Here is a 14,807-nt window from a genome sequence, read left to right as displayed (position 1 = left end):
ATAGCATTCTACAGAAGAGCTACAGGAGAGCTAGAAAAATTTCAGGAATTAAATTCTGAAACTTCCAAGGAAAAGAATTCTGATGAGTGGGAAAGGAGGGACATGTCTAAAGAGACTAATAAATGAAAGTTGCATAGGAAACAATTTAAGTTCCTGCTAAGATGGTTGCTTGAATGAATGCAGACTGTCTACCTCTCATAAAGCTACTACAGAAAAATCATGAAATTGGCACCAAACTAAACAATTATCAAGAAATCCAATGAGAAACTACAAAGTGACTTCCCTCTTCCCAGAACTACACAAAAAGTCATCTGTGGGCAAAAGGAAAATGACTACTAACAAAACCAGGAGTAGAAGAAATAAATAAACCTCATGTTTCTCAGGGTGACAGAGGGGGCATATATAGCCTGAAAAGATCATTATCTAAAGTATTCAAGAGTGTTGGGCTTTCCTGAGAAAGAGCAGAGTTGGGGGGGGGGGGGGACAGGAATCTTAGGGTCATCTGAAATCCAAAGCAGGAATCTCAGAAGCCATTAAGAATGGCAACAGCCAGTATGACATAGCAACACTCTAAACAGACACAGTTAATAGCTACAGGATTCTTACATTCTGTCTGCAGGCACCCTATGAACCTTGAAAATCCAGGAGAATCTAATTGTAAGAAGTAGAAGTCAGTGTATGAGCCCAGGCTAGAAGAGAAAAGAAACGATGCAATAATTGCAAGTAGAGATTCAAAGAAAAAAAATGTATTTTGTTTATCTGAATATCCTGAAGAAATGAAACAAGAGAAAGAATGAAATAAATTATTTGGAGGAAAAAAGTTTGAAGTAGAAAAAAATGACTTGGAAGAGAAATGATCCATCTTACCTAAATAATGGACTCCTTGAAAAACCAAAATAGACCAAAGAGAAATCACTAATTCAATAAAATAGCAAGAAGTAGCAGAAAAAATACTGGAGAATAGAAGAAAATATAAAATATCTCATATAAAAACAACTGACCTGGAAATCAAGTCAAGAAGACATAATATAAGAATCATTGGGCTCCATTAAAACTATGATTTCTAAAAAGCCTGTAGCTTTCAAGAAATCCCTCTGGATATATTAAAACCATAGAAAAACTAAAGATAGAAGATCATAATGATCACTCTTGAAAGAAACACCAAAAGGAAAAATCCCAGGAAAGTAATAGCCAACACACTCAGTACTTCCACATCAAGGGAAAAACTACAACCAGAAGATTCTGGGAAGGTGGCAGAAACGGTCAGAAAATTCTAGACTTGTTTTATTTCTTGAGTTCATAATAAAATTTTAAAAAATACTGTATGCGTCTAGAAAGAGAGAGCTCAAATACCATGGGACCATAGTAAAAGTTACATAAGACATGGAAGCTTATACTATAAATTGGAGGAGATCTTAGAATATAATATTTCAAAAGATAAGAGAGTTAGTCTTTCAACCAAGAATAATTTACCTTGAAGAGTTTATTATAATCTGGAAACAGAGAAAGGCAGTAAGAGGGAAAAATAAATTTGTTAAATAAAAGAATCCTTTCAGGAATTTCTGAGGAAAAGACAGATGAAAAGTCTTGAAATACAAATAGATAAGTCAAGAAAATATTTAAAAATAAATTTATTTGAATGATCAAAAGGGTTGCATGATGAGATAGTGCAAGTGTTCTAATGGTGAGAGAAGAAAGTATCTCTTTAGAATCATCAGTTTCTTCAAAGGCTGTTGAAGAAGTTCAAAATTAAAAACAGGATTTGGGAGTGGGTGAGTTGGTTCTGTTTTGAGAGTATTAAGAGGAAAAAGAGGAGGCATTGTAGAAAGGAGAAAGAAGGGATCAACCAGTGATAGATTCAAAGTATAGAAATAGACATTAATTTCTGGATATGGCAACTATGTGAATTCATTTCACTTCACTATAACTTACTTGTTATAAGATGTTTTCCCCATCTGTTTTTAAGTGGAATACTTGGGGGAATTAGGATTAACAAAAGGGATGCAAAAAAATAGAGGATTAATGAAACATTTTTTAAAAAATGATCAGCAAAAAGAAGTTTGTGAAAAAGAACAAATAGGCAGGATAGTTTTGAAAATAGCGTGGTATTTACATTTTTTTGTTTTGCTGTATATGAAAAATTGTTAATTTGGGGATGTTTAAGTTTAGAATTAAAATAATATTAAAAAAGGAACCAAATTTGATTGTAAAAAAAGACAAGCTCAATGTCTGAATACTAATTATAATGATATCATCCTTTGAATGGTGAATGGATGAGAAAATTCATCTCTTTTCTTTGCAAAGATGGGGTTCTATTGGAATAAAGTATTGCATGTGCCACCACTCTCCTTTGACATATAGGTTAATTCTTCTGAACTACTTTTTTCATTTAAAAAAAATCTTTTTGCTACAATATGCATCTTGCTGGGTAAGTAAGAAAAAAAGGATATATATTTAGAAACAAAGGGAAAAAATAAATTTCATTCTTATAATAAATATGCTTGGTTAAGGAAAAGAAATTTTCATATTGGCTATGTAAAAATGGGTGTCTCATTGTTCATCTTGAAATCATTACTTCTCTATTTAGGAAGTGATTAAGATTTTTCATCATAGGTCCTTTAGAATAGAGATTGATCATTTAATTTAGCTTATCTTTCAAACTTGTCTTTGATGTTTTTTTCCCTGAAACCAGGTTCTTCATCTTGGTATGATAGTACTTCATTACTCTATTATCATAGTATATTGGTAACCTATTATTTATGCCATAATTTATTCAGCTATTCCCCAAGAGATGAGAACTCTCTCAGTTTATAAGTCTTTACCACCATTGAAAGACCTCTATAAAGATTCTTGTACATTTGGGTTCTTTTCAATTTGCTTTGATCTCTTTAGGGTATAGGCCTAGTAGTGGTATTGCTAGGTAAAAGAGTATACTCAGTTTAGTAATTTTCTGGGAATAATTTCAGGTTGGTTAAATAATAGCTACCCCATCACACAGTTCACCTAAGTGCACTAATTTGCCAGCCTCTCACCTGCCCCCTTCTATAGCCCTTCTATCATGTTATTTTTGTTTTTGTTGACAGACTTCCTTTAATTTGTATGTCTTTAGTTATTAGGGTTTTGAAATATTATTTTCTTATGGTTTATATTAATTCCTTTGAAAACTCTTCATACCCTTTGACTATCAATTGGAGAATGACAAAAAAAACAAGGATGTTTAATAAATATAGAAACTTTAGAAGGAAACAGAATGGATACAAAAGGTGGTATTACCTCATACCTATCATATTGGCTAAGATGACAGAAAAGGAAAATGATAAATGTTGAAGGGGGATATGAGAAAATTGGGACACTGATGGATTACTGGTAGAGTTGTGAACTATTCTGCTGAACAACTGTTCTTTGAGTCAATAATACAATTATTAGCCTTCTCTATATTGTTCATTATCTTTGCCCTATCTACCCTTATCATTTTAGAAAATCATTAGTTGTATATGAATTCCTTTTCAATGGGGAATGAGGTTTCCCTTAAATCTGAAATACTCTTATTCTCCTAAGTTGAAATTGAACCATCAATGACTACCCTTTGGGGAATTTTTGTATATAAGAATTGCATGAAGAAATGGATAAAAATCTAGACAAACTCTAAAACACTCCTGTGATGTCTCAGTAAAAGGAAATTAAATTCTTTTGGCGCATCTCATCTTTGATGAAACTCTGCTGGCTCTTTGTAATCATCACTGCACATAAGAAAGAGAAAACACAAAGGATAATGCAAAAATATAGCAGCACATTTATGGCAGCAAAGAATTGGAAATTGGTGGATGCCCATCAATTAGGGAATGACTGAACAAGTTGTGATACTATGAAATGTGTATTGGAACACTATTGCGCTATAAGAAATGCCAAGAAGTCAGATTTCAGAAATCTGGAAAGATCCACATGAATTGATGTAAAGTAAAGCAAGCAGAGGCAAGAGAACATTGTACACAGTAACAGCAACATTGTACACTGATCAACTGTGAGTGACTTAGCTATTCTCAATAATACCATAATTCAATTACAAAGAACTCATGATGAAAAATTTTATCTATCCAGAGAAAGAATTGATAGGGTCTGAATGCAGTTGAAGTGTACAGTTTTCACTTTCTTCATTTTTTTCAAGTTTTTTTTTCTTTTGGTCTCTTTCTTCTTTCACAATATGACTTACATGGAAATATGTTTTGCACAATTATACATATGTAACCTACATCAAATTGCTCACTGTCTTAGGGAGGGGGAGATGAGGAAGGAAGAGAAAGAATTTGGAATCCAAAATTTAAAAAAAAGAATGCTAAAATTTATCTTTCCGTGAAATTGGAAAAAATAAATTACTATTAATATAAAATTAAAAGTTTGGCATTATCTTATAAAATAATATCATGATGCTAAACTAATAATGAACTGTCCTGCCAACTAATTTTTAAGTATTATAAAAAGATATTTTTAATAAGCTGTTAAGAAAAAAGAGAAAGATCTAAAATGATCTAGGATGCTAAGGTTGAGTAGGGCAAAGATAATGGACAATGTAGAGAAAGTAGAACAACTCAGTTTCTATTATGCTTGTTTTTCTCTGCTAAGAAAAATAATATGTAAACTAGAAATTACAGAAAAATATCACTAATAAGGATTTGAAATACATAATAAATAAGAGAATACCCATCTGCTTTTATTGAGGACTACAAAACTTGCATACCTATAGTTAAGCCTATAGGTCCTGAAAGAATGCCCAGATATGACTGCTAAATTGTTGTTAGTGATCTATAAACAAACATGCAGATTAGAAGAAGGAACATAGGATTGTAGGAAGGCAAATGTCCTGACTTCCATAAAAGAGTCAAGAAGGAACTCTAGAAACTACAGACTAGAGGATGTGACTTTGACTTCCAGCAAAATTATAGAATAGATTCTAAAAGGGACCATTAATGAAAATATAAAAAATATGGTAGTGATCACAAAGAGCCAACAGAATTTAATTAAAGATGAAACATCAAAAGAACTTCATTTCCTTTTTATGACAGTGTTACTAGACTGATACATCAAGGGAGTGCTTTAGATAGAGTTTGTCCAGATTTTATTCATTTCTTTGTGCAATTCTTATATACAAAATCTCCCAAAGGGGGATGGTTCAATTTCAATTTGGGAGAATAACAGTATTTCAGAGTTGAAAGAAACTTTAGTGGTCACTGAAAAGAAATCCATATCCAACAAATGGTCATCCAGTCTTTGTCTAAAGAGGAATTCATTATAATTCTGATACAGCCAAATCTGGCCTCTGATAGCTTAGATTGTTAGTAAGTCCCTCTTTATATAAAACCTGAATTTTCCTCTTTGAAGCTTCCATTTAAATCTTCCAAGAAGAACAAGCATTATTCCTTCTGTGTGACTTGAATACACCAGAGATATGCTTTTTATTTTCAATTATGTGGCTAGAAAGATAGCATGTTTATCAGACAGTCATATAACACAAATTTAGGAAGGCTATTTAATAAATTGGAGAATGAAGCCAGTATCCAACAGGAACTAGAGTTGATCCTAAGAAGATTAAATTTAACAGGGACAGTGTCCAAATTTACATTTGAGTTCAATAGAACAAGCTGTGGGAGGTGTAAATCTCTAATCAAAATTGTTTGAAAAATATCTGAATTTTTAAAAATGCATTTCAAAGTCAAAGTGAATCAGTAATATGATATAGCAACTAAAATAATAATATCATTTTGGGCTTTATTAAGAGAAACACAGTGTCCAATTTTAAAGGAGAAAATTTGTTTAAATGGTCAAATTACAACTCCACCATTCTGTTCAAATTTGGACATTTTAGAAATGAGATCCTTGCTTTGATATCATGCTATCTATATGAAAAATTGCTTAAAAGATTTCTGAAACCTCAAAACTACAATACAAGCAATCATATGGAAGTTGATTGATACGTCTGACAGCAAATCATAACATCCTAAATCCCTAATCTGACCATTGTTTGAAGTCATTTAGACTTTATATAATGAGCCCCATATAAGGTAATAAGTGGTGCAATCCAAAGATAAGCTGTCAATCACTCAGCACTCTGCCTCTTTTCCACTGAGCCTTGGATCAGTTAATGAATGAATTCCATCATACTTGTCACTTTACTGAAATGGCCTCTGTCTACAAGCCCCTCCTTATACTTCTAGAACCAAATATTATTTGTCACTCAAACCTCAAGATCATAGTTAAGCAAGCAGTTTAATTTGAATTTAGACTATTAAATTATAAGATTTAAATTTGAGAAGATCCTTTGAAATCATATAATTCAACTTTTTTTTTCAGATAAGGAAACTTTGACTTGGAGGGGTATGGTGTCTATCCTAAAGTTATATACATAGCAAGCAATGGAGAAGAGAATTGATCCTGTTCCAAATTCATAGTCATAGTAATATCAAGGCAATGAATCAGCGTCAAGTACTTTCATTACTTATGTCCCAAGAATGACAACTTATCTTCTCTCTTAGTACCCCAAAAGAGGTTGACTCCAATCTTTGTTTCACTTTACTGCAGCTTTCATGTATGAAGGAGATGAGGAAGCTAGGCTGTCAATCCTAAATCAGATGCTGAACACAATAGGAAGAAAGAGATACTTCTTAGCCATGAGATATGTATGTTCATATATACAAGCATGAGTCTTAAGCAGCATGGATAGATAGCTTTGGAATCTCACTCCAAGAGAAACTAAGATTTCTGACTTGAGGGAAATAAGAGAAGGACCATGGCTGAGCTCCTTATATCTCCTGTCTCCAAAAAGGAGTATTAGCCTTGATTTATATTTATCTGTCCCCTCAAATATTACTGGTGTAGGAGGAGAAAATTTAATAGATCCAAAACAAAAGCCACGTCACTAGTCACAGAGGGTAGACTCAAAATTATGTCCACTAGCTTGGTCCCTTCCCACAAATGCTGGTTCTAAATAAAAGGGCATCACAAATAGTGAATGTGATCTTTTGTGATACACAGAATTTATCCAACAAATATACCTTAGTGATTCAGTCATCCTCAATTGTCATAGAATGGTCATAATCCATGGGAGCTCATAGAGGGGAAAAAAGGCCTGAGATAGAGCCTTGGAGCATATATTCGATTAAGAGAATATGACTTAAACTTCTGCAAAGGAGTTTGAAAAGAATCTTTGAGATTGGTAGGAGGAGCAAGAACACAGTGTCATGAAAACCTAGAGAAGAGAACATTCAGGAGGTGATGAAGACCTATTGTTTCAAAAGCTTAAAAAAAATTAAGTTCTTAGTTTGTCTTAAGAACTGTGATAAGTGCTAGTGATTCAAATACAAAAATGAACCAATGTTTGCCCTCAGGGAGATTGTATTCTATTGAAAGATTGGGTTAAAGTATTTGTCAGTGGCAGAGGGGTCACTGAGTAGAGAGTAACTTGTTACTTGAAGGAATAAAAGAGTTGGGGGGGTTAAGAATACAGGCAAACAAGCTCAATTCTATAGTTCACTCACCAATGACAAGAAAGTGTAGTGGCTCTTTCCTCTTTGGTCCCTACCTCTGAGAGCCTCTTCTGCATTCTCTTTCACCTGCATTTATTGAAGCCATTCTTCTTGTCATCTTCCATTGACCCGTGATGTTCCTTCTACAGTGTCACACAGCTTCTGCTTATAGATTCAGATAATTTTAGAAATGGAAAAGACATTTGAGATTATATATTATCTGTCCTTCTTCCAATATCAGTCTAGGCCTCCTAAATATTTTCATTCCCCCATTTCCCTATTTTCACTTGGCCATCTATCTCCTCTGTCACCTCTTATCCGACTGTAATTCTGTCCTTTCGACAGGTATGGTGTTGAGACTAGAAGATGTCCTTTTACTACAAACATGTTGGGGAAAAGGACTCAAGCTGTTGTGAGAATGTCAGCTAGACTCCTCTATTATTTTTGGGAACTTTCTAGTGAATAGGGTGGGGTCCAAAGGGGGAGGAGTACATTGAACATGTTTTCTATCATATAAGGCAAGAATCCAGAGAGGGCAATTTTCCCCCACCCCCACCCCTCCCCCATTCAATCAGGCAATATGGTGGACCTTTCTTCAAGAGAGCTGGATTCAAGCTTTGGCTCCATTTCCTAATAACTGTGTGACCCTTGGTATGTATCAACTTATCCAAACCTACTTCCTAATCTGTAAAAAGAAGATAATAATAATAATAATAATAATAATAATAATACCCAAACTGCCTACCTTACAAGTTTGCTCTAAGGTTCAAATGACATAATAGATGTAAAGTCCTTTGCAAGCTTTAAAGTGCTATAGGAAGGTAAGATATTTCTAATCAAAAGATGTGAAAAGAAAGTAACTGAAGCCACCTCCAATCAACAATGAGCAGGGGAAATCAATGAGAGGAAAACGGGCCACTTTTTCTTCATTGATTTTTACTGCTCATTGACTCATGTTTGCCTGTTCATTGGAAGTCACTTCATTTGCTTTCTATCTGTTTTTCCCCCCAGTGGCTCAGCACTAATCACAGCTTTCAACTAAATGTGACACTTCCTGGCTAGGATTGCTTGCTACCAGTCCCCCGGAGAGTATGGTACTCATTCAACCCTGGGAAGAAGCCCAGAGCAGAAAGAAGGCATTTTCAAACACCCACAAATCCTCTGCCTATAATCACAAACCAGTCCAACCAATTTCACTAGATTGGCCAGCCAATTCAATGTAAGCAAGGAAGCTTGGTGTAATGGGAAGATTGCTTAAGCTAGGAATTTGGTATCATATGCTTCAACTTTAATATTTTAAGAATTTCTGATTTATTGAATGTGTGTACTTCCCCCCACCAGCATAGATCTACATTAAACTCTACATTGACCAAATGATCTTCATAACTTGCTGTAGGAAAAAAAAAATTTACAGTCAATTGAATTTACAACCAATTTGATGATAAGCCTTCCTGAATTTAGTGAGATTGGTTTTCAATGTCTGACAAACCACCCATCTTTTGGTAATATTCAAATAACTCATAATATAATACAAATGCCTCTGCCAAGATGGCAAGCAATTAGATATAGGTTATCCATATGCAATCATTTAAACATTTCCATATTAGTGCAAAATAACTAATTCATATGTATGAGATGGTGATTCTTATTAATTTTGACATTTCTTGGTATCCCATCTCAAAGCCCTGATAGTAAAAACTATTATGTTGGCAATGCTAGCAAAAATCACTTGGAGACTAGAAGACCTGAGTTCTAAATCCTGCCTCAAGCACTTATTGGTTGTATAACCCTAGGGAAGTCATTTGACCTCTGTCTGCCTCAGTTCTATCAATTGGAAATTGGAAATCATAATAGTACCTACATCATATCATTATTGTGGGGAGCAAATGACTTAATTTATATAAAGTGCTAAATAAATACTAGCTATCATTAAATTAGACACTTCTTTATATTTAAAGTAGCTCTATGTATCCCTTATATATTTGCATATATATATATAAAATTTACCCCCCAATTACATATTAAAATATTGCTTTTTTTAATTTTAAGTTTCAAATTCTGTCCCAACTTCCCTTACTCCCCTCCCCTCACCATGGAAAGCAATCAGATATAGGTTATCCATATGCAATCATTTAAACATTTCCATATTAGTACAAAATGACTAATTCATATGGATGAGATAGTGATACTTATTAATTCTGACATTTCTTAGCATTCCATCTAAAGGTCTTGATAGTATAAACTATTATTTTGGCAGTGCTAGCAGAATCACTCCTGATGGCTCACCCATCATGGCTCACCAACTCACCCCTGATGGATGTGTCTAGGGAAACACAGTTGAGAAAAGACCCAGTCACCCTTTAGGATTTGCATCAATTTATAAATAGAGATGGTCATCACATAGGTTATTGCCAGACTTGAAGTGTCTTTTATACCAAAGCACCAGAAATTTATAAGCTGGTGGGCAACAAACTAAATAGAAGCCAGTATTACTCATGCTTTTTTATCTTTTTAATTTTTGCATTTTTGCATTTTTAACATGGAGAAGAACAAGGAAATGAGAAGTGGCAAGGGGCTTTCTAGTTCTTCTAGTTCACTATGTCACTTTAGTCTTTTATCTAAAGTGATAAATTCTAAGCGGAATATGGTATAGAGTGTTGAACCTGGAGTCAGGAAAGCATGGGTTCAAATCCTTTCTCTCATAGTTATTGGTGAACATGGCCAAGACTCATCCTCTGACAGCTCTCTAAAACTATCTCATATGGTTTGGAGTGCTGCAATCTCTGTATTTGGAGCAAACCCCAGACTGTAAAACCTAAGAACTTCATATGCTCTCATAATTAAAAGTAGAAAACTACACTGCAAAGGCAAATGTAAATTATTTTTAAATTAACCACGGACTGCTATGATTGATACCATTCCCTTCACAAGTTATTAGTGTGAAATATGGAGCTGAGTATGCCTAAATAATGGAGAACAAAAACTGAAACATAAATATATATTGGCACCTAGGAAAGAAGGTCAGGTTGCCATTTGAAATATTGGGGATGGAGGATAATTAATCTATTTTTAAGTCTACATTTACAGAATTTTTCATTCATTATCCTCATTAAAGATAATTAATATTGATAAAATCTGTGACATCAAATGATGATCTTTGGACTTATCAATATATATTATTTTACTAGAATTTTGTTGAATTAAAAGAATATTATTGAAAGTAAATGTGGCTATCAAGATATGAGATTTCAAAATCATTAGACATTATTATAGACTTGCATTATAATGCTCTTTATTTTAAGAAGATTGCCCATTATTAATAGTACATTGTACAATTTTATCAACAAATATTTATTTAATTACCTGCTATTTACAAAGCACTAATTGCACTCTCTTTTCACTTTTTTTTCTCATAGAATCACCACATAGAAGAATTTCTTCAAGACTTGGTCTATATGCCACCATCTATATGAAACCTTTCCTGATTCCCTCCTCTAAATGTTGAACCTCCCCCACTAAATAAATAAATAGATGAAAATTCACAGCATCTATTTTGCATTTACACTTCAAGTACATGCTATCTTCCTCAATAGAAAGTAAACTCCTTGAAGACTTGGGAAGGCTCACTTTTCTCTCTGAATCCCTTGAGCCTAGCAAAATGTCTGGAGCAATCATTTAATGAATACTTACTGATAGAAAGATTAAAAGTAATAGTCTTTGCCTTCAAGTATTTACATTTACATTCTAATAGATCTTAGGGTGGGGAAGACAGGGAAAGAAACACCATCTCCCCAAATTAAGAGTGAAGTTAAAGCTTGAAACTTTATTATGATGATACAGTCATCATTAACAATACACATTTGTATGATTTTTAAAAAAGTAATAATGCCACAAATAAAGTAAGCCAATTTCCAGATTTATAGGTATGCTGTAGTCTCAAGATTTAAGATTGTTGTCCTTTGTAATTGAAGACCATGGCATCAACTGAATGATAGCATGACATGCACATTATGTTGATTTAAGTGAGAGGAATGTTGTTCAAAGACCGCTCTCACTGCCTCTTCCAGAACCATCTACATCCTGTGGCCTGTTGGTATAGGAAAGAGGACTACTGGTGATGGTCTGGACATAATGGAAGGTCTTGGTCATTTAGATTTAATTGAGATACCACACAATTGCAGTAATGTCGGACAGAATGATAATATGGCATTTTTAAAGACAAATTTGCAGCATTGTGTAAAGCTAACCTGTCTTTCAATTATCTAAATGATCAATATGGTGATTTTTATGGCAAAAATCTTATGACAATAGGGTTGAGCTAAACCTGTTATTCAATGGTCTACTTGTCAGTGCAGTAATTTTATGGTGATGATCTAACCTGTCTCATAATGGTCTAAATTGTCAGTAAAGTAATATTTGGTGACAAGGCTTCCACAGAAGGACAAAGCGACCTTTAACTCGATGGGCTATGCTACTCAGCTCTGCTGGTCTCACAAATATCTATTCTGTGATCTTCCTTAAGACCAACAAGACAGTTATTAGACTGAGAGCATCCCATAGAGTTCCCTTAGCTTGAGTGCCAAGTACATGCTTCCTTAGTGCTGCTTTAATAATAACTAATAGTGTATCATTTGAGGCAGTTGTTGGCTCAATGGATAGAACAATAGGCCTGGAAAGAGGAAGACTTGAGTTCAAATTTGAACCCAGACCCTTTCTGGCTGTGTGATCCTGCACAAGTCATTTAATCTCTGTTTGCCTGACACAATAGATCCACTAGAGAAGGAAATGGCAAATGACCTTGGTATCTTCGCCAAGAAAACCCCAGAGTACAAATGATCAAATGTGACAGAACAACAAAATCACTTACTTGTTTAAACTGTTATCAGCAGAATTTGCTTCTTTTTTCTTAGAACTTGTACTTATACCCAGAACTACCATTTCATTAATAGAATCTACCTTACAATAATAATGATGATGATTATCATGAGGCTGAAGGTTAGTCAGGGCAATTCAGGATAAAGGAATTCTCGTGAAAATTTATTGCAAGTTTATAAAAAAGAAAACTTGATTTTTCATAGGTCTGCAAAAGACTTTTAGATCATCCAGTCCAAGTCTCTCTGAACTCTAAGCCCAGGGGTATTACCCTAAAATAGTACAAAATGAATGGGAAAATAGGAGGATGTACCACTGTGGATTACTGACCAGTAGATATAATCCCATCACTGAGATTATTTACTCAGTTTGTATTCAAGTGGTAGCTGAATGGTTATATAAATTAATGCATTATTGTCACAGTGAAGCTACATAAGAAAGAAAATGCTATAAGATATAACCATACATTAGCCCAATAAATCCTGATTGATAAATTAGTTTATTCATAGAAAGAATATGGAGCCTAAAGATAGAAGACTTGGATCTGACTACTGACTTAGTTGGGTGACTAAGGGCAAGTCAAATACCTTCCCTGGGTCTTAATTTTTTCATCTTTAAAATGAGGCACAGGCAGTGAAGTGTAGCAGTGAATAGAGTACTGGCCTTGGAGTCAGTAGGACAGGAGTTCAAATTCGACCTCAGATGCCTGATACTTACTAATCTGTGTGCTCTTGGACAAATCACTTAACACTGATCATCTCACATCCAGGGCCACCTTCAGTCATCTTGATTCATATCTGGCTAATGGACCCAGATGACTCTGAAGGAGAAAGTGAGACTTGTGACTAAACAAAGTCCCCTCATTCAAATGCAATTCATGTGCTTGTCATGATGGTATCACCTCCCTAATGTCAGGGTCTTCTTTGAGAGTAAAGGACCAAAAAACATCCTGTGTGTGTGTGTTTGTGTGTGTGCACATATATATGTATAAGAAAGAAACAAGTAAATAAAATTACATGAAAATATCAAAAGAAAGAAATTGTATATAGTAGATATGTAGTTTTACAGGTTAACATCTCTTTTTTAAATTTTCTATGTGTTGGAAATGCTCATTTTATTTCACAAATTAAAAATACAACAAATTTTAAAAGAATTATAGGGTTAAACTAGCTCTCAAAGGTCTCTTCTATTTGGACATTGTATGGTCAATGATTGAGCTGGCATTCATGTCAAAACTAATAAAGAACATGATCTCACATTTTACCAAAATATCATAAAAACCTGTATAAGGAAAAAAAAAACAAATGCAGCTGTGCCGGAGAAATTAAAGTCAATGTGGCAGTAAAAAAACACCATAATAAAATGGGTTATCTCAGCAACAAAGATAGTTTTGTGAGCTATTTTATTGACTGTTTTACAGAACTGAAAAATCTATCATTTATTCTTTGGTATTATTTTAGAATATGTAAAATTTTAAGATTTGGTCATACCATCAGAAGATTGCTGTCTTAAAAACAGGACTTTATGAAATCAATGATCAACTGGTCCTATGATTTTTTTTTTAGATTTTTCAAAGCAATGGGGTTAAGTGGTTTGCCCAAGGCCACATGGCTAGGTAATTATTAAGTGTCTGAGGTCAGATTTGAACCCAGATACTCCTGACTCCAAGGCCAGTGCTCTATCCACTGCACGACCTAGTTGCCCAGTCCTATGATTTTATAAAGAATTTAGATCAGATTTATCTGTTCTATCAAGCTAAAATAAGTCAATAAAGTATTGTGAGGTTTTTTATTTTTATTTTTACTGTCCCACATCTCTATTTTTTTTCATTTTGAGGGGGTGGTTTAATCTCAGGTACCTCAAAATTGAAACAGAAAATTATTTTTGTAGCCAGAATCCTCGACCAAAGATTTGATTCCAAAGATGTCTTTGTTTGAGCTTCTAAACATCTTCCCAATTTATGATTATTTTAGCAATATATGTAATAATGAGTACTACAAATTCCTTATACCTTCCCAGCTTTATCTAGTGTAAAGAGAGAAGAAAGATTGAAGCTACTTTACTACCTTAAGGCAGCAGCCTGCTTGCTAAATAACTTTTGTGGCCATGAAGGAATTGAATTAATATTCTGTCACAATGCAGATGATGGATAGAGTACAGAGCTATAAGTAAGGTGGGGGAAACTAAGGCTTTAACAGGATATTAATGGTAACCCAAATCTAGGAGTGTGCTTTCTTTCTGCCACAGACCTCTCTATGTCCTGCCAACATCACATCAGTCAGATCAGCTCTCTCTATTCACTTTCTCTGCATTGTAGCTATACTACTAAGGGTCTTGTTATAAGGGCTCTTATCTCCAAGCTCACTCTCTTCCACTACTATACCCATGTTTCTCAACCTTAATCCCTTTGCTTCCTCT

General features: G+C 34.1%; 1 long non-coding RNA gene across 1 annotated transcript; it reads left to right on the top strand.

The window, feature by feature from the left end:
- The first annotated feature begins 587 nt into the window (after nucleotides 1–587).
- Nucleotides 588–11,059, top strand: LOC141502467 (uncharacterized). Its single transcript, XR_012472532.1, has 2 exons — nucleotides 588–1,262; nucleotides 10,934–11,059. It is a non-coding gene; the product is annotated as an uncharacterized LOC141502467 (long non-coding RNA).
- The last annotated feature ends 3,748 nt before the right edge of the window (nucleotides 11,060–14,807 follow it).

This window comes from Macrotis lagotis, chromosome X, assembly GCF_037893015.1.
Source record: "Macrotis lagotis isolate mMagLag1 chromosome X, bilby.v1.9.chrom.fasta, whole genome shotgun sequence".
Lineage (NCBI taxonomy): Eukaryota > Metazoa > Chordata > Mammalia > Peramelemorphia > Peramelidae > Macrotis > Macrotis lagotis.
The sequence above is the reverse complement of the archived record's forward strand: the minus strand, read 5'-3'. Positions and strand labels throughout refer to the sequence as shown.